Source organism: Narcine bancroftii, chromosome 9, assembly GCF_036971445.1.
Source record: "Narcine bancroftii isolate sNarBan1 chromosome 9, sNarBan1.hap1, whole genome shotgun sequence".
Lineage (NCBI taxonomy): Eukaryota > Metazoa > Chordata > Chondrichthyes > Torpediniformes > Narcinidae > Narcine > Narcine bancroftii.
The window spans coordinates 83,883,749-83,903,056 of NC_091477.1; the positions used below are offsets into that span (position 1 = coordinate 83,883,749).

General features: G+C 40.6%; 1 long non-coding RNA gene across 1 annotated transcript in view; it reads right to left on the minus strand.

Annotated features, from left to right (window-relative positions):
- Positions 1 to 19,308, minus strand: part of LOC138743010 (uncharacterized) — a 64,171-nt gene that overhangs the window by 7,454 nt on the left and 37,409 nt on the right. Inside the window, exon 3 of the long non-coding RNA XR_011344590.1 lies at positions 13,755 to 13,864. This is a non-coding gene — a long non-coding RNA (uncharacterized lncRNA). The remainder of the gene's footprint in view (positions 1 to 13,754; positions 13,865 to 19,308) is intronic.

The window sequence follows — 19,308 nt, forward strand, 5'->3', positions numbered from 1 at the left end:
GTTCTCGAAAGTGTCCATTGCGCTCTTGTATGTGGAGCAACCTTTGGTTGCCTGGAAGGTGTGGGGACCCAGTTTTGACCAGAGTAGGACCAACCTCTTCTGATCTGAGTCCAGGATGTCACCTTCGTGTGCCTCGATGTTTGCCTCGATCGCATGCTGCCAGATCTCAAAGCGTGTCTGGGCTTCCGGGTGGAGTGGGTCGACTTTGAGGTTCCCTGTGCTCAGGAGTTTTTCCATGACAGCCATGGGAAAATTTTGTGGATTAAATTGTGGTGCGCTGTTAGCCAGAATCAGACACATACAAGGTAAAGATTGTACAATAGGCTTTAATCCACAAAGACTTCCACAGAGCCAGGCTGGCTGTAGCTGTAGTGAGCTTCGGGAGGCCGGCTTAGGCTTATATCCCGGAGGATGATTGACACCCGACCGGGTGGGGCTTGATCCTTTCAGGCCGACGATTAGCAGCCGGCCAGGTGTTGTCCTGTCCCCTTACACTCCTGCATGTACAGAGGTTGCCCCCTGCAGTAGGCTGGTGGTGGGCCACCACACTGAAAACAGTTTCTTCTTTGGTGCGTACAGATTTTTCTATAGTGTCTCTGTGTTGTGTTCAATTTTACTTCTGTTTTCTTTTGGAAAAACATTGCTTTGCATGAGGATTCTGCCCTTTGCACTTGTTACAGACTTTTCCAAAAGCTGGGCATTGCTTTGGCGCATGTTTAGTGCTATATTGTTTACAATTGAATGTCTCTCCATCTTTTTGTTGGATCCTGTATATAATTTTTTTGTTTGCGTGTGTGTACACTATCATTAAACTTTTTCACATGCTGTAGAGCTAATTCACTGGCATGGCATATCTTCACAGCTCCAGCTAAGGTAAGGACTATCTTTTGCAGCAACCTCACTCTCACTTTCTTATCAATAATCCCGAACACAATCTGATCATTGAATCTTGCAGTGGTCCAAAGTTGCATGTTATTGTGTTTAGTTTTAAGTCTGTTAAAAAAATATCAATGCTTTCTTCCTGCAGCTGCATTCACATGCGAAACACATTCCTCTTGAAAGTTTTGTTTTTTTCTTTGCTGAACAGTGTTTATCAAACATCTTGATAATCTTGTTGAATTTGCTCTGGTTTTCTGCCTCAGCTAAAACAAATGTGTTGAAAACCTCTCAAGCTTGAGGTCCCGCCGCATTAAGTAGCATTGCAATCTTCTGTGTATCCAGCTGGCTATCAATTCCAATCACTTGCAGGTAAAGCATGAACAGTCTCCACTTCTGATCATTATTTCCAGTCCAATTTACAGCATTAGGAGTTTTCAAACCCTCCATATTTTCACTGCTGATATTGACTGTAACTCACTACGCACACTTTTTTTTCAGAGCTTTGCTGTTTCTTCCACTCCTAGCTGTTTCTTCCACCCTTGGTACCGTGTGATGTTTCTTCAAGAAATATGTAAATAAATAATAAAAACAAATAAATAAATGTAGTAATAGAGTGCTACCACCAGGAGGAGCTGGAGACAGAGTGTGTAGCATCTGGTGAATGTTGTTGCATCTTTAGTTGATGGATGCCTTCCCATGAGGTCTGGAATGTGTGTGTTCTGTTTTTTTGTGCTGGTTGCTTAGTTAATAAATCTAGTTATTTTAAAAAAAGAACCCAAGTTTCTTTATTGTAATAGAAGTAATATCACATGGTGCCAGGAGTGGAAGAAACAGCCTGGAGTGAAAGAAAAAAACCCACAATGTGCATAGTGAGTAACAGTTGATAACAGTAATGCAGCAATACTGGAAATGTTCATTTTACAAGGGGAGAACACCATATTGATTGTGGTTAAATGTGACACTATTATGGCAGGCACAGTTCTGTTCTACCACCAGACAATCTTGATGTAGAACCAGGATCATTCCAATTATACAAGAGTTCATACTGAACCTTCAGTTTGAAGGTGTCCTTCCAGAATTACAACCTTCTGCAGGGTTTGCATGTCAAGTTTTCCCTGCTGCCAGATTGTGCAGAGGAAAACAAAGGGATTGAATTCAGAAAAACCTTTCACCATCTCAGAACATCTAAAAGCACTTTATCAATCTATGAATGAGAAATGATCAGCAGAGGTTCAATTTCCTCCTTCACAGGGGAAACAATAACACACTAAAGATAAAAATAACACGAAGGCGGTGCTTGTGCATTGTTTAAAGTTTGGTTACAGGCCATGATGGGGGGGGGTTCACACTACTGGGATGCCACACAACAGATAATGAAGAATGAGGCTTGAGCTTTAACAGATCCCTCCCCCAATCATTGAGTCAGTGATCCTAGATGCTAATATTTGCAGACAACAAGTATGCTATTATTCATGTCAGCAACCAATGCCAACTCTTCAATCTATGCTAACTGAACATAGATCAAAGCTACAATGCTGCATTTTACATTTCCTTGCCACCAACACCCCTCTCACCCTAATAAACTGTCTGTGTCTGTAATCGATTCTTCCTCATGCCTGCTCCGTCACCAAGACAGGAATGCTTGCCCAGACGGTCACTTGGGAACCTGCTATTTGAGATGTTGGATCTGTTGTAAATTTGATCTGTTTGCCACACACGTGTCTCAGTAGGAACATGGTGCAAGAGTCACTATCAGTACCTTTAGGTCTGCCCCACTCATCATCAAAATGATGACTAATCTTCCACTTTAGCTCCCTGGAATATCCCTACATTTCTTGATTTTCTTAATATGCAGAAATCGATCACTGTCTATTTAGAAGGCTCAAAGGCTCCACACCTCTTCAGGGAGCTAATTCAGAAAAAAGTTTCAACATGTAGCATTTCTCTAATTTGCATCCTGAATGTTTTACCCATTATTTTGAGAAAGTGACACCTGGTTCAGCCAAGGGAACAGCCACTTTGTCCACCAATTGAGCCTTGTAAGAATTTTTTGATCCATTGAGATCTCTCATTTTCCCAAAGTCTAGAGAATAAAGGCAGAATCTATCTAATCCCTTCCTCCTCACTGTGAGAGATGAGAAAAACTGATATTGCAATATGAACATGAAGAAATGAAGAAAATAAAATTGATACATAAGTAAATGAATGAAGCCAGTACAAACAACATGAGACATGGATATTAGAAGGCAGGAAGCTGACACTGTCTGAGTAAGATAAGAATCTCCTAGAGAATCAGCAAGTTCACTAACTGAAGGAGATAAGGACAGACAATTGATGATAGAAGTAGAGTTAGTCTGAACGAGATAAGGGTCTCCAAGCCCCAGATAGAATTAGCAAAGCTTGCATAAATAATTAGAAAACCTTAGACAGTATTAGCCAGTTCTACATATATAATTAGTAAGCCATACACAGATTTATCAAGTTATGCATATTTAATTAGTAAACCCTAGACAGGATTAGCGAACTCTGCATATGAAGGGACTGTAGCCCTTCCGAGAGTTGGAAAGGTGTGAATGGGGACAAGGGCAAGGTTATGAATAAGGACAATGGGGATAATGACATGAGAAGACACCGACAGGATACCCCCTGGTCCTCCAAGTGCACAGAAACAGCACGTAGGCAGGCAGGATTGCCTAATGCCATACCTCTCCAGCAGGAGGCAGAAGAATGTAAGGAGGGGTTATTCCTATACTGAGATAAACTGTATAAAAGTTGGGTGAGCCCCAGTGTATGTGTGTATTCCCAGGGTAAGGGGAAGCACCCAACTTTGCATTGTTGTATAATAAATGTTCTTTGTTCTCAATTTTTGTCTCGAGCAATTTCTTTAAAGGTAATTCTGTTTCTAACATCACCATATATCCCAGGAATCCATATAGTGAATTTTTGTTGTTATACTTCAATGATATGTATATCCTTTTCAGGAAAGGAGATCAAAGCTACACACAATATCCCAGGTGCAGTCAACCAAGGTTGTTTACAATGCAGAATCACTAAGCTACTCCTGCACTTAAGTCAGGAGTAGAAAAAATATTCTTCAATTGCCTGCATGAGACCAGCTCCCACAAATGTAAAAAAGCAGTTTGGACAAAGCAATATGAATGATCTCCTCCTTTGTTGTGCAGTGACAGTTTTGCCTTCCATCTGCTTTAATACATCCTAAAACTTTGACCTCTGACAAAGAAGGACAAGATCACCATCACCTGCAAGCTCTCCCAAGATGCACACTGTCCTGACAAGGAAATACATCCCAATTCCTTCATTGTTGCTGTGTCTGCATTCTTCGAACTCCATACCCAGCAACACTGCAGGGAGAACCTTCAATAGAAGGTCTGCAGTGATTCAAGAAGCTGGCTGACTATCACTTTCTCAACAGTAATTATTGATTGGTAATTAATCTTGAGGGCAAAACCCAAATCCCAAAAATGAAAATAAGAAAAAGCACCTCTTAAAGATCGTCATAACATTTGCCTTCCAAACCATTTGCTGCACTGACAGTGATCAGTGTAGAGACAAGTTCAATGTTACCTTGTCTGTCACAACTTAGAAATTACATTGCTTTTCCATTTTAAACACTGAATTTGATGACCTCACATTTTTTCCTTTTTGATGTGAATATATTTCATCTGCCATGTTCTCATTCACTCTGTTACCATGTCTTGTATCATCATTGAACTTGGAACAATGACCAATAGTCCCCTCAACCAAATCAATAATATTGGCTGTGAATAATATGGAGTTCCAGAATGCAGCCATCCCTGCAGAACCCAGTATTCCTAGCCTGGCACCTGAGAACTATCTGGTTGTTCACAGTCTTTGATTCCTGGCTAATTCTGTTTCTCAACTCACATGAATATGCTATACCCTTGTTGAACACCCTGTTGGTGTGCAATCTTGTCAAAACCTAAAAATTGAAATACACCACATCCTCCTTATCTGTTCAACTAATCATATCTCTTTCCGCTCACATTCCACTTTAAGTATTCCCTATGCCATAGGTGCTCTGTGATTAGTAAGGGTTTGCTTAAGGTGATATGTGGGTGAAAAGAAAAAGTTTGAAAAACACTGTTTTAATTGTCCCTAATTGGCTCATTATGTGCATGGTTTCATAACTCCAAAGGAAATGGGCCTATAACAGTTTTTCTCAAGCAAAATATTTCAGTAACAATTGGGTCTAGAGCAGTGATTCTCAACCTTCCCTTCCCACTCACATACTACCTTAAGCAATCCCTTACTAATCACAGACTATTGATAGCATAGGGATTACTTAAAGTGGTATGTGAGTGGAAAGAAAAAGGTTGAGAACCACTGCTTTAAACTAAATAGTAAGGGGTGGGTTCAACAGATTGGAGAGGAGTAAAAGAGAAGAGTGTGGATCAAGTCAAAGCAAAATTTGAAACCAAAAAAATAGGAGTAGAAGGGATAATAGCCAAGTGCAAAAGAGGGAAAGATGACTTGATTTTAAAAGCACAATGGGTATAAGGGCACTTTATCTGATTGCCTGTAGTATTTAAAACAAGGTTAGTGAACTTGTGGCACAAACAAGTGCAAAGGGGCCATTACAAAAATGTGGTTATAGGGTGGAGAGGGTTGGAAATTAAATATCTAAGGATATCAGGTAATAAGGAAAGACAGGCAGGAATGTAAGGGAGGTGGGTAGCACTTTGAGTTAAGGATGAGATCAGGGCAATAGTGAGAGATGATTTAAGGTTTAAGGTGCAAAAAGTTGAATCCAGTTGGGTAGAGATTATGAAAAATATTGGGAAAAATATCACTGATGGGAGTTGTCTATGGGCCACCCAATAATATCTTGACAGAGGAACAGACAATAAACCAAGAAATATTGGAGGCATGTAAAGTTATAAGAGGGCATCATGCATATAGTCTGGGTGAATCAGGTTGGTTGAGGCAACCTTGAGGAGGTCTTCACAGAATGCATACGTGATAGCTTTCTTGAACAGCATGTTACTGAACCTACAAGGGAAAATACTATCCTGGATCTAGTCCTGTGTAATGAGACAGGTAAAATTAGTGATCTTGTAGTTAGGGATCCTCTTGGAAAGAGTGATCGCATTATGATTGAGTTTTTCGTATGAATGGAGGGCACAATTGTTTGGTCTAAGACCAGTGTGATATGCCAAACAGAGGAAACTACAAAGGATGAAGTAGGAATTAGCCAGGGTAGACTGGGAAAGCAAGCTACATGGAGGATGGTTGAGAAATAGTAGGATTTTCAAAGAGATTTTTCACAGTGTTCAACAAAAGTATATTCTAGTTAAAAGCAAGGACAGTAAGATCAGCCCTGGTTAACTAAAGAAATAAAGGAAGCAACAAAAAACCACAAAGCAAGAAATAAGGAATGGGAAGGTAAACTATGAGAAAAGATTGGCATAAGATTTAAAAACAGACAATCGAAGTTTTTATAATTATATTAAATGCAAAAGAATGGCTAAAATGAAGGTTGGTCCCTTTGAAGATGAGAAGGGAGAATTGATAGTGAGTTATGACGAAATGGCTGAAGGTTTGAATGACTATTGTGTGCCAGTTTTCATGGTGAAAGACGCATCGAACGTGCCAAAGACGGATGTTATGGATGTGATGGGAGGTAAGGACCTAGATGTAATAGCTATCACTGAAGGAGTAGTACTCAGAAAACTTGAGGGTCTAAAGATAGAGAAGTCCCCCTGGTCCTGATGCAATGAAATAAATGGTAGAAGTTATAGTTGAGGCTTTGGTGATAATTTACCAAAATTCTCTGGAATCTGGGCAGGTCCCAGTGGATTGAAAGACAATGAATGTCACATCTCTATTCAAAAAAGGATGTAGGCAAAAGGCAGGGAATTATAGATCAGTTAGTTTAATATCTGTAGTTGGGAAAATGCTTCCTAACATTAAAGAAGAAATAGTGAGCCATCTGGAGGAAAATGGATCCATCAGGCAGACACAGCATAGATTTAGCAAAGGCAAGACCTGTTTGACAAATTTACTAGAGTTCTTTGAGGATATAATGAGCACGGTAGATGGAGGTGAGCAGATGGGCATTGTTTACTTAGATATCCAGAAGGCATTTGATAAGGTGCTGTATATAAGACTTATACAGAAGATAAGGATGCATGGAACTGCGAGTGATGCATTAGCATGGATAAAAGATTAATTAACTAGTAGAAAGCAGAGAGTTGGGGAACAGGAATTTTTTTTTTTGATTACCAATTGGTGGTGAGTGGCGTTCCGCAGGAGTTGGTGCTGGGCCTGCAACTGTTCATAATATGTATAAATGATCTGGAAGAGGAGACAGAGTTTAAAGTATCTAAGTTTGCTGATTTCACTAAAATTAAGTGGAAAAGCAAATTGTGGAGAGTAAACGGAGAGTTTGTAGAGAGAGGTTAAGTGAGTGGGCAAGGGTCTGGCAGATAGAGTGCAATGTTGGTAAATGTGAGATTATCCACTTTGGTCAGAAAATGGAAGATCCGCTTATTATTTAAATGAAAAGTGATGGCAGCATGCTGCTGTGCCTAAGGACTGTGCACAAAAAGTTGGTTTGCAGGTGCAGCAGGCTATCAAGAAGGCAAATGCAACATTGGCCTTCAATGCTAAAGGGATGGAATTTAAGAACAGGGAGGTTATGCTGCAACTGTACAAAGTACTAGCGAGGCTGAATCTGGACTATTGCAGACAGTTTTGGCCTTCTTATTTGAGGAAGGATGTACTGGCTTTGGAGATGGTACAGAGGGAATTAAGAGATAAGAGGAAAAGACAGGTAGGTGGAGATGTGTCTATCATAAGATCAATCATGCTTTCTGTGGTAAACCACTGTTATACTGTGATTGGCTGCTACTGACTGGATATGCCTCCCAAGACCAATCCTATCCGTAGTCACTTGCATGCCACCCTTTTAGTTTTAATCTGATCAGTCAAGGAGGTGGATGGTTGTTTGATGGTCTTTAGCTTTTAGAAGCCTGATTGTTTCACTACTCAGCCTTTTGTGAATTATTGATGGTCCATCAATCTCATTGAGTGGAGGAGCAAGCTTGAAAGATTAGATGGCCTACTCCTGCTCCTATTTCTTATGTTCTTATGTTCTGCATGCTGCCATAGAAAGTGCTTCTCACAAGGATGTTTGCTTTGGAACTGTTCACTATACTTTGAGAATGAAATCACATTCTGTGTGCAGAAAGTGTAGAGGAAGTTTGTTGACACAGTTCTGTAAAATTTCTCATGTACTCAGCGAACATGCACTGAAGCTCGGGAAAGACAAGTTAATCCCTAAATGATCTTGTGTTCTTGGCTAGAATATGTCTGATATTAATTAAAAAAGGCATAAATCTTCTTATGCATCTTTAAGATGATTATCCTAATCAGAGGTCTTACAAGAACCCATTACTTTTTGCAGGCACCATAAAAATACATTGTTTCGGCAACATCAAATTATGAATGGAACATGTCAGGAAGATACAAAAAATGAAGCAACAGTATCTGGAAGATTTGTCCAAAGCCCAGTCAGCTACATGCATTTGGAACTTTTGATTTCCAGAGATTTTTTTTCAGTGTTCTTGAATTCCATGCAGTTCTAATCCCATTTTGCTTTTTAATAGTAAGATCCTATTGAAACAATCGGTCTTCAACCATTCATCTCCCTTGATAATTTCATTGAAATGCATAGTAACACTGTAAAGGTGTTGCTGATGACCTCCATGCCCTGCTCAGGTGTTGCAGCCAAGATCATTGCTCTCCCATTCAACAAGCCTGGGCTCCAGAGTTCATTGCATGAAGTAAAGGAATGAAAAGTCTGTTCAACATTTCTTTTCTAACTCTAAAGGATTTAACAGCACTAGCAATATGTGTTGCTGAATATTGTTCTCTAATTCCATTACCTGGTTAAGCAAAGATGAGGGGTTAAACGAAGGAACAATTCTTTTGAGTCCTGCTTTTTTAAACACACTCATGGTCAATGCAGTGAGGAGGAGAGAGTTCCTTCACCCCTAGGGACCAGGAAAGTTCTCAGGCAAGCAGTTATGACAGAAACGATTAAGATCAGTTCACACAGCCAAATCCCAAAATGTTGATGCATTTCTGAAAAAATTCAATGACCTTGTACACGGTCAATAAATGTTTATTCAAAGCCATCTTCTATCAACTCTCCCACAACCTCATACACTGTGTTGACACAGTCTCATAATTTGCCTATCAATAATCTTGATCAATCAGGATTTACCCCAGTCTATGGTCTACCACATCCTAATGTATTTATCAGCTTTCCAAAATCTCTGATTCAAGGTCAGTTCATAGCCGCACAAACTGCTGTCATTGCACCTCTGAATGCCAAATGGCTTTCAATCTAGCAGTCTGTGTTCTGAAAATTTGTAGGATTGTTAAGTTGCTCTCCAAGGGAATGGCAATTGTTCCATGGAAGACCACTTAGACCTCATCTCTCAAGATAATTATTACCACTGTGACTTATCCTTCACTGTTGTTTGTCGACTGCACACTTATGACAAAACAGTTTGTGTGGGCCCTGTAGCGTTCAAGGTTCTTTTTCCAAAGCTTTGTGAAATTGCCACAAAAAGTCAGCTGCCCTCCAAAAGCCAAGCGACAGTTACAATGGAACCACTGCAAAGAAGTTCTGGAACAGATAGTCACAACCAGAAGCAAAAGACAAAATCCTGCATACACTGTGGTTGAAGAGAAAACACAATGCTGGAGAAACTCAGCAGGTCAAAGAGTGTACTTTATATAGCAAAAGATAAAGATACATAACTAATATTTTTGGGATTGAGCCCTTCATCAAGGTGTGACAAAATGTAGGCAGGTGCCTGAACAAAATGGTGGGGGGCAGGGGCAGAGGGAGGACCACAGTCCCAAAGGCAGGAGGTAATAGATGGATAAGGGAGGAAGGGCACAGCAGAAAACAGGGAAGAGGGTGGCTCTGTGAATGGAGAGGGAAGAGGGTGGAGATCTGGAGGAAAGATGACAAAGGGAATGGGAAGGGAGGGAGAATGAAGAGGGCGGCAGAAACCAGAGAATTCAATTGGAGAGAACACAGATGGAAAAATTAAGTGTTGCTCTTCCAGTTTACAGGAGGTCTTGGTTGCACAAAGCCATGGACAGGCATGTCAGCATGGGAGTGGGGAATTGAAATGGTTGCCCACTGGGAGATCCCTGTCACTGATGCGGACAGAGAAAAGATGCTCAGCAAAGTGATCTCCCAGTCTACGTCCAGTCTCTCCAAAGCAGAGAAGGCTGCAATGGGAACACCAGATACAGTAGATGACTGCTACAGATACACATGTTGCTTCACTTGGAAGGACTGTTTGTGGCCCCTGAATTGTGGTGAAGGAGGCGGTGTGGGTGCAAGTGTAGCACTTACTGCAGCAGCAGGGGAAGGTGACCGGGGTGGGGGGAAGGGGTGGAAGTAATGGGAAGGGATGAGTGGATGAGCGAGGCACGGATGGAGCAGTCCCTATGGAAGGCAGAGAGGGTAAGATGTGTCGGGTGGTGGGATCATGTTGCAGGTGGCAGAAATTGCAGAGGATTACATGTTGGATGCGGAAGCTGGTTGGGTGGTAGGTATTGAACTGATGTTTATAAGTTTGTTTTTATTGCAGGAATCAGAAGATAGATTTGGTTTACTCTGCCTCTGTAGTTGTGGATGCTGAATGGTCAGCTGTAGAGAAAAATACAATGGCAACAAAACGAACCCTGAAACTGCAGTCCAATGAGTTAGATAGTGACAGCCTGGTCAGAAGAGGAGAACAGTTCAAAATTCAGATTTATTTTTCTGATTTATTGTCAGAGTACATAAATAATATCAGATACAAACCTGAGGGGGTTTTTTTTCCTGTAGGCGAGGCAAAATTGCGACTTATTAGTAGTGCAAAAAACTGTATTCAAGAAGATACATGTTCATGGAAACAAATAAGAAATGTAAACAAACTGACTGTGCAATACAGAGAGAAAAAAGTTTAATTAAATGCAAAAGTAAATGAGTCCCTGATTGAGTTTGCTGTTGAAGAGTCTGATGGTAGAGAGGGAGCAGCTTTTATTGAACCTGGTGGTGCGAATCTTGTGGCATCTATACTTCTTTCCAGATGGTTTTAGTGAGAACAGAGCGTGCACTGGAAGCATTGCTTCCTCTCTTCCTTCTTTCCTTTGCCATGATTCCTGTCCCTTCATCTGTTACCCCATCAAGTTATTCTTTACTCTCCTTCTGTAGCTGATGATCCTCCACAGAGGGAATCCCCTACTCATCCCTCAGGTTGCAAAGGGAGACTATGAAATTTGAAAACACACTCGGCTGCAAAGGTGCCTCTTCAGCCACCTGGGAAGTTGAAACTTTGATTAGAAATGACAGGTGGAGTGCTCTTCTCCGTGTTGATGCTGGTGCTACAATTGATTTTGTTGTAGTCACAGACTTCTCTTGTATGTGGGCTTTTCACTGGTGAGGAGGGTAGATGGTTAGATGAAAGCCCTCGTCAGTCAGTAACCATCTTCTTGGCCTGGTGCAGTGGCTGAGCTGTCATGTTAGATTGGTGCAAAGTACAACAATCTTGATTCTGCAGGGTATCGGACAGTGACTATCTTGATATTTTGGATCTGTGGTAGATTATCTCCAGGTTCAGGAGATCTGCTTAAGATCTGTTTTCATATGTGCATTCTCATCTCATCAACAAATCACTTGTGGAGTCCAAGGCAGAAATTGATTAATTCTTCACTCCCACCATGCCAAATATTTGTCACCAATTCCAACCGCATTATCCTATGTGACATGTACTGAAACCCAGAAAAAATTAAGGACATTCGTACACCATCCTGATGGAAATTAATAATTCCACAGTCACTGGCAATGCACTTCTAGCCCTCCTTTGTTGCTATGTTTGTGGCGGTACCATTTGATGTAGCCCCATCAGCCTTTCCTTCATGAACTATAATCTCCTGATCCATGGCACCATGTTGAATTAAATGGAAGACAGAAGTGCAGATGCGATCATGTGCAAACTCCACACAGACAGTACCTGGGTCAGGATCAATACTTGTGTACGTATTCTTCTTTCTGTAATATTTAGCTTTTTGGACCACCTAAACAGCCAAACAGTGCAGATAAAATCTCACTCATGCACTTCTCTGACTGACCTCTGTAAATTACCCAGATAAGTTAGCATGTAATAGTGCCTGCCACATTGACCACCGCCAGTGGGATGATCTCACCTCCAACCATGCATCTTTGCGCTTCACAGTTCAGCGGGCAACAACCTCCTTTGAAGAAGACCGCAAAGGCCACTTCACTGACAAAAGACAAAGGAGGAAAAACCCAACACCCAATCCCAACCCACCAATTTTCCCTTGCAACTGTGCCTGCCTGTCCCGCATCGGACTTGTCAGTCACCAACGAGCCTGCAGCAGACGTGGACATATCCCCCCCCATAAATCTTCGTCTGCGAAGCCAAGCCAAAGAAGAAGAAGAAGAATAGTGGAGTGGTCTTGGTTGCTGCTAAATAATGGGTTCTTTGACCCAATGGAATAGATGGAATGAACTATGTGGTCAAATTTTAGTGTTGTAGCTGAATCATTGTTGCATTATCTTGACAAGTTTCCTTTTATTTTCATGTAATAATACAAAAAAATGTTAAATGCACAATATACATCAACTTATGTTTTGCCGTAAAGGCAAACAGAGAGTTGCCAGTGGGGCCTCAGAAATTGCGAAGTGGCAGTGTTTCAAAGCATGTCTTACAAACACTTTGACAAATTGGTCATCCATACACAAAAATGAGGCAAATATCTTGGTTTCCCTGGGAGGGAGGGGGAGAAATAGTGGTGGATGTTGTGACACATATTAATGAATGGCAGCTTTTTTCTGTTATTTGAGGTCTAAATGGATGCATATGTTTATAATATTGATATTTTTTTGCTGCCATGTTTCTTTTTATTTTATGAATGTTTATGTTTTGTAATGTATGATGTGCGTAACTTTAACACTGACTCAAGGGTTTGGGGAATTTTTTTTAAAGAACTTAATACAATTTAAATCATTGAAAAAAAACATTGCTTGCTGTCCACAATAAAAAGAGAATCAAAAAGAGAGTCCCTTCAAAGACACTGAGTGTCTGTGTTTTCGAATTCAGTGCTCCTGAATCCCACTACACATATACCACTGTGCAACAATTTGGTGCCTAGTGTTACCAAGTAATGGATATTATCGGAGACAAGTTTAGCAGTTTTTGTCTTTGCTTAATTTGTGCTGAAACGTTTGATGTCTTGAGCGAATTGAGCGCTGCTCAGTTGAATGTCTTGAGGGCCATATGATTAGTGTAGCCATTAGCGCAACACTACTACAGTACCAATGACCTGGGTTCGAATCCAGCGCTGACTGTAAAGTTTGTACTCCCCCCCCCATCCCCCCCACCCCATGTTTGCGTGGGTTTCTTCCAGATGATGTGGTTTCCTCACACCTTTCAAAATATGGGGGTGTTGGTTAATTGGTGCATTTAGGGGGCACGGGCTCATGGACCTGAAGGTGCTGTATGTTCACATTTAAATCTAATTCCAATATGACAAGATTCAGCAAGCAACCAAACACTGCTCTGATTTTAATTATTTAACTTCTGTTTTAGTTTTGCTGCCTGTTCAATTTTGCAGCTTATTTTTACATTTTCATCTATATTTTAGTGTTCTCCACCCAGACTTCGTCAATAATGTAAGATGCATTGTGGTGTTCTAAGAGTCAGTTAAATTTTAAAAGTTACTAATAACTTAAATTAATTCCACTTCTATCTCAATTTTCTCCATTTCCTGATAATCCTAGCTGCTATAATATGACTTACTTTCCAGTGATCTTGACTTACAATGTCCACTCAAATATCCAGCAGTCTTGATCCTGTCTTCAAACCCAATGCCAGCAACATATGTAGCCCATATACAAAATGACTTTTCACTATGGAATAAAGTTTTCAATAAATAATGATGAATAATAAATAATTTAAAACATTCTAATCTTTCTACTATTTTAGTCACAACTATTTTACTGTGTATAAACATACCATACATTATACTCAAAAATTAGTCGGGAACATTTGACATTCCATATAGCACGTATATTAAATGAGTCTATTTTGTATTAATTGCTCAAGGAATCATAACTTCACTTTTGAAAAAGCTAATCAATACTTTTCAGTATTTATCACACAATGGGCATAAGAAATTACGAATATTTTAAAAACTGAGCTCCAATTGAAGACAATATTTATTTTTGTGAATGCTGCTGGTCCATAAGTTGCTGAAGAGGATTAGTTGTGCCTTGGGCTTGGTAATCAGCAGAAGGAGAATTGAAAAGCCAAATCCAATTCCTGGGCAAGTGAGGATGCAACTGAAGAAATTTGCCTGTGGCAAACATCAAAGCAAGCATATCCACAGTACTCGGATTCAGATTTCATATATTTTTTTTAATTTAGAAATACAGCATGATAACAACCCATTTCGGCCCATGAGTCTGTGCTGCCGAATTTACACCCATTAACATACATCCCCCCCACCCCGGTAAGTTTTATATGGTGGGATTCGAACACTGGTCCTTGGTGCTGTCAAGGCATTGTGCTAACTGCTACACCAACTGTGCCACCCTCATTTATTGTCAGAGTACATTCATTACATCACATACAACCCTTAGATTCTTTTTTCCTGCAGAGAAGGCAGAATCACCACTTACTAGTAGTTCTAAAAAAAACTGTACATGTGTATACATTTAAACAAATAAAGAACTGTAAAAAGATAATGAATATAAACAAACTGTGCAATATAGTGAAAATTTTAAAAAATCATTAAAAGTGCATAAGTAAGAGTCCTTAAATGATTGAGTTTATTGTTGAGGAGTCTGATGGTAGAGGAGTAACAGCTGTTCCTGAACCTAGTGGTGTGAGCCTTGTGGCACCTATACCTCTTTCCTGATGGCAGCAGTGAGAACAGAGCATGTGCTGGATGGTGTGGATCCTTGATGATTTCTGCTGCTCTCCGACGGCAGCATTTCCTGCAGAGCAGTGGTTCTCAACCTTTTTCTTTCCACTCACATACCGCTTTATGTAATCCCTATACCATCGATGCTTTGTGATTACTAAGGGATTACTTGAGGTGGTATGTAAGTGGGAAGGGAAGGTTAAGAATCACTGCTCTGTTGCTTAAAAAATTGTTATTGTCCTATTTCCTTTGGAGTTATGAAACCATGCACATAACAAGTCAATTAGATATTAAAACAGTGGTTTTCAAACTTTTTCGTTCCACCCTCATATCACCTTAAGCATTCCCTTGCTAATCACAGAGCACCTATGGCACAGGGAATAATTAAAGTGGTATGTGTGTGGAAAGAAAAATGTTGAGAACCACTGCTGTAAATATTCTTAATAGTGGGGAGGATTTTGCCTGTGATGTCCTGGGCGGCATCCATTATCTTTAGGAAGGCTTTACACTCAGTGTCCCCATACCAGATTGTGATGCAGCCTGTCAGCTCTTTTCACCACACATCTATAGAAATTTTCCAGAGTTTCTGGTGCCATACCAAACCTCTGCAAACTCCTAAGGAAGTAGAGGCGATGTCATGCGTTCTTCATGATGCCATCAGTGTGTTGGGTCCAGGAATGATCCTCTAAGATAGTGGCTCCATGAACTTAAATTTGCTCACCTTCTCAACCTCTGATCCCACAATGATCATTGGATTGTATATCTCTGGCTTTCCCTTCCTGAAGTCAACAATCAGTCCCTTAGTTTTCATGACAATGAGGGCAAAGTTGTTGTGGGTACGTCATTCAGCCAAGTTTTCTATCTCTCTTCTGTATGTTGGCTCATCATCTTTCTTTATACAACCCACTACCGCGGTATCATCGGTAAATTTGTGGAGGTGTTATTGTCGTACCAAGCCACACAGTAGTAGATGTAAAGTGAGTGGAGCAGGAGGCTAATAACACAGGCCCGTGGAGCTCCAGTACTGATGGAGATTGTGGAGCAGATGTTCTTACCAATCCTCACTGATTGTGGTCTGGAGGTGAAGAGATCCATGATCCAATTATAGTGGGGTGTGGAGTCCCAGGTCTTGGAGTTTGCTGATCAGTTTTGATGGGATGATGGTGTTAAATGTTGAACTGTAGTTGATAAAAAGCATCCTGATGAATGCATCTGTACTGTCAAGGTATTCCAGAGCCAGTGAGATGGCATCCGCCACAGACCTGTTGCTATGATAGGTGAACTAGAATTAATCCATGTCACCGCTCAGACAGGAGCTGATATGCTTCAACATCAGCATTTCTAAACACTTCATCACTGTTGATGTGAGTACTACTGGTCAATAGTCATTAAGGCAGGTCACTACACTCTTCCTTGTCCCTGGTATCTCAGCTATCTTGCTGGATGAGTGATGACGGGATCAATCTGGGTACATTTTAACAAAGCTATCTCCAAAGTGTTTCACAGATGTACATTGATATTATGCTATTATAGGAAAGAGCAGTTAGATACCCAATGGCCAGGTCATAAAAAATAGATTTTAATGTCTGCCTTGAAGGAGAGGAATGAAGCTGTTTATGGATACATTTTGGAGCTTAGGGATAGAGGTCCAAACGAATGGCTGTCTTTTGTGAAGTAAAGGAAATGTCAGATGCAAAGAGCCTTTTGTGCAAGGAATGAAGAACTTGGGGGGGCGGGGGGGGGGGGGGATGGTACAAATGGAGGTTATTACAGGAGCAGGAGTAGCACAAAATTTGAGAGATGTGACCATGATCAAATAGCTGATGTTAATGAGAGAATATCAAAATGGATTGTTGCTTATATTATTACTATTGATGGAATTCAAACTCATCCTTCAGCTGAATTATCCATGCCTCTACATGCTTGTTCACTGATTCAATAATTAAGCTGCCATACTCAAAAGTCTTTCATCAAATGTGACCCTTAGAAGTGACCTATCTCCCTGAACATGAATGACAAAACTATCAGACTGGATTAGAGTGAATTGTTATGAGCCGGAGCCACTTCACATTGTATTCATTAACCTACTTGTTGCAGATGGTTGCGATCGCAACAATTCTGAGGGGAGTAAACACAGGACAGAATGGAAAACAGAATGGATCTCTCAGCTAGATTTGACCTAATATCTGCCAATGGCATCATCAGGGCAGCTAATTAATGTCCTGGGCCGAGCCAACTGAGCTTGCACAGCCATGGGAAAAGGCCAACAGATGCCGGGACACTACCATTGCCACAGTGAAACCACAGGTAAGGAACATCCTTTGGCTCTTTGAAGTATTTTGAACCTGTGAAAACAAGAAAAACAACAGTTTATCTCCTCAATCAATTAACTTTACGAACTTACACAATTGGAAACTCACAATGAGTGTGTTCACTGTGTATGTTGAAACAAATTATTGTTTTGGTGTTTTATCCTTTATTGAAAAGTATAATAATAGCCAAAGCCAAAATCTTTAGATACCACTGATCAGGCAATGCTAATTTCAGCATCAAATTGTGTGCTGGCACTCTTTTTGATGGAAGGTGAACCCCAATGACTAAATCAGCCTGTGCCGTAAGCGGGGGGAAGCAGGCCAGGCGTTTGGTTGGTGGTGGCGAGGGAGGAGGAATCAAACTAGTATTTTAGATTGTAGCATCTCCAAGACTGAGCCTAATACAGACACGAGATCATGAGTTAGAGGTGGGGATCTGGGTGATCGATGAGGCAAACTAGAAATTAATTTTGGAATTGTTGAAGCAGGTGGGCTCCAGTGCTGTGCTGGGATGTGATGATAAGGTAAGTTTGTTAACTTAGCAACACAATGTTCCCATCCAGTGCTATATTGGAGACGAAAAATTGTTCCAGTATGTCCAAAAATGGTCAAACCTTCTGCAACGTAGTTCAAGCTCTCTCCCTGCAGTAATTCACAGAAAAAAGTATGGAACAGCTAAGAATGTCTTGCCTCCAGTGACTGGTCATTTTTGCAAAGTGGCACAAAATGATCCAGAAAATAGTAATTATTGCAAAAACAAAATGATTTCCAGTGGTGAATAAAAATAGTTTTTTCAACATGTGAACAGAAACAGTCCAGACAAAGACATGTACCAACCTTATTTCTGTTTAATTGGCTGCTCATAGAATAGAAGGCAGATGTTGCTCTTTAATTTACTCAGTGAGATGGTGATTACATTACCATTATTTTTACTGCAAAATCCATGCACTGTTGCATAAAAGTAATTTGACATGAATAAAACTATTGGTATGGCTATGTTGAATTTTGCAGTAGTTTTGATATACAGTATTTAGTTTGAATATTAGAAGGCAGGTTGTTAGACAAGTTCATCTATTCTAAATCCCTTTAATGTCATATAATAATAGAGAAAATGTTATATTACACAATTTCCTTCTGCCTGCTGTAAGGCAGTCAAAGAGTCATCATTACTATTGACTGGTGCCCTTAGTGCCTCGAAAGGAACACGCTTTTGCTTTTCTTTCTTTCCTACTCTGAGTGCCTATGGCTTTGCCTCCAGTGCTCCTGTAGCTCCTGTATCCACACAGATGCATGTTTGATCCATTAGCAACCTGAGATCCAGATCCAAAGCTCCAAGATGATCAGTAATCCTTCAGCACCTGAGGCCCTTCAGGAGTCCTTCATGTTCTCAGAACCCTCATGACTCCCAGATCTGCAGGTTGCTGACCGCCTGCAGCCTATGTGGGTCTTTTAGCCACTGGTCAGCTGCCACGGACAGCATCTTACAGGGTATTCTCCTCTGTTTCTCCTTCTCAATGGTGGTGGTGGGGAGGGGGGAGTGGAGTGGGTAGGTGTTCTCCCAGTTTTTGGAGCCCTGTGCCGGTCCACTGCTCCTCCAGTATGCACCTCTTGAAAGAGCCAAAGGATGTTCCTTACCTGTGGTTTCCCTGTGGCAATGGTAGTGTCCCGGCATCTGTTGGCCTTTTCCCATGGCCGTGCAAGCTCAGTTGGCTCGGCCCAGGACTTTAATTAAAAAAACTGTTGGATCCTGTTTAAAGCCTATATGGAGTATTATCAGTCCTCGAAAGTCATGACAGTTTCCCATTCATTTATGTCTGAAACCACTTTCCCTATTTTGTTTCAGCTCATTCCAAAATATGCTTCATAGCAACTAGACTTATCTGAGCTCAACAATGATCAAAAACTTTTGTACTTCTTTCTTGTTTTTTCCCTAGAAATTCAATCGCTAATCATTAATTTCTTTATGTTCAACAAGTATTTTGAAACACTAGTCTTGCTTTATCTTTAGTGTTATTATCTTTGATTCAGTCAATGTGTTTTTTTAGGAGGTAATGAAGATAATTGATGAGGGTAAAGCTGTGAATTTTGTGCACGTGAAAATTAGTAAAGCTTTCCA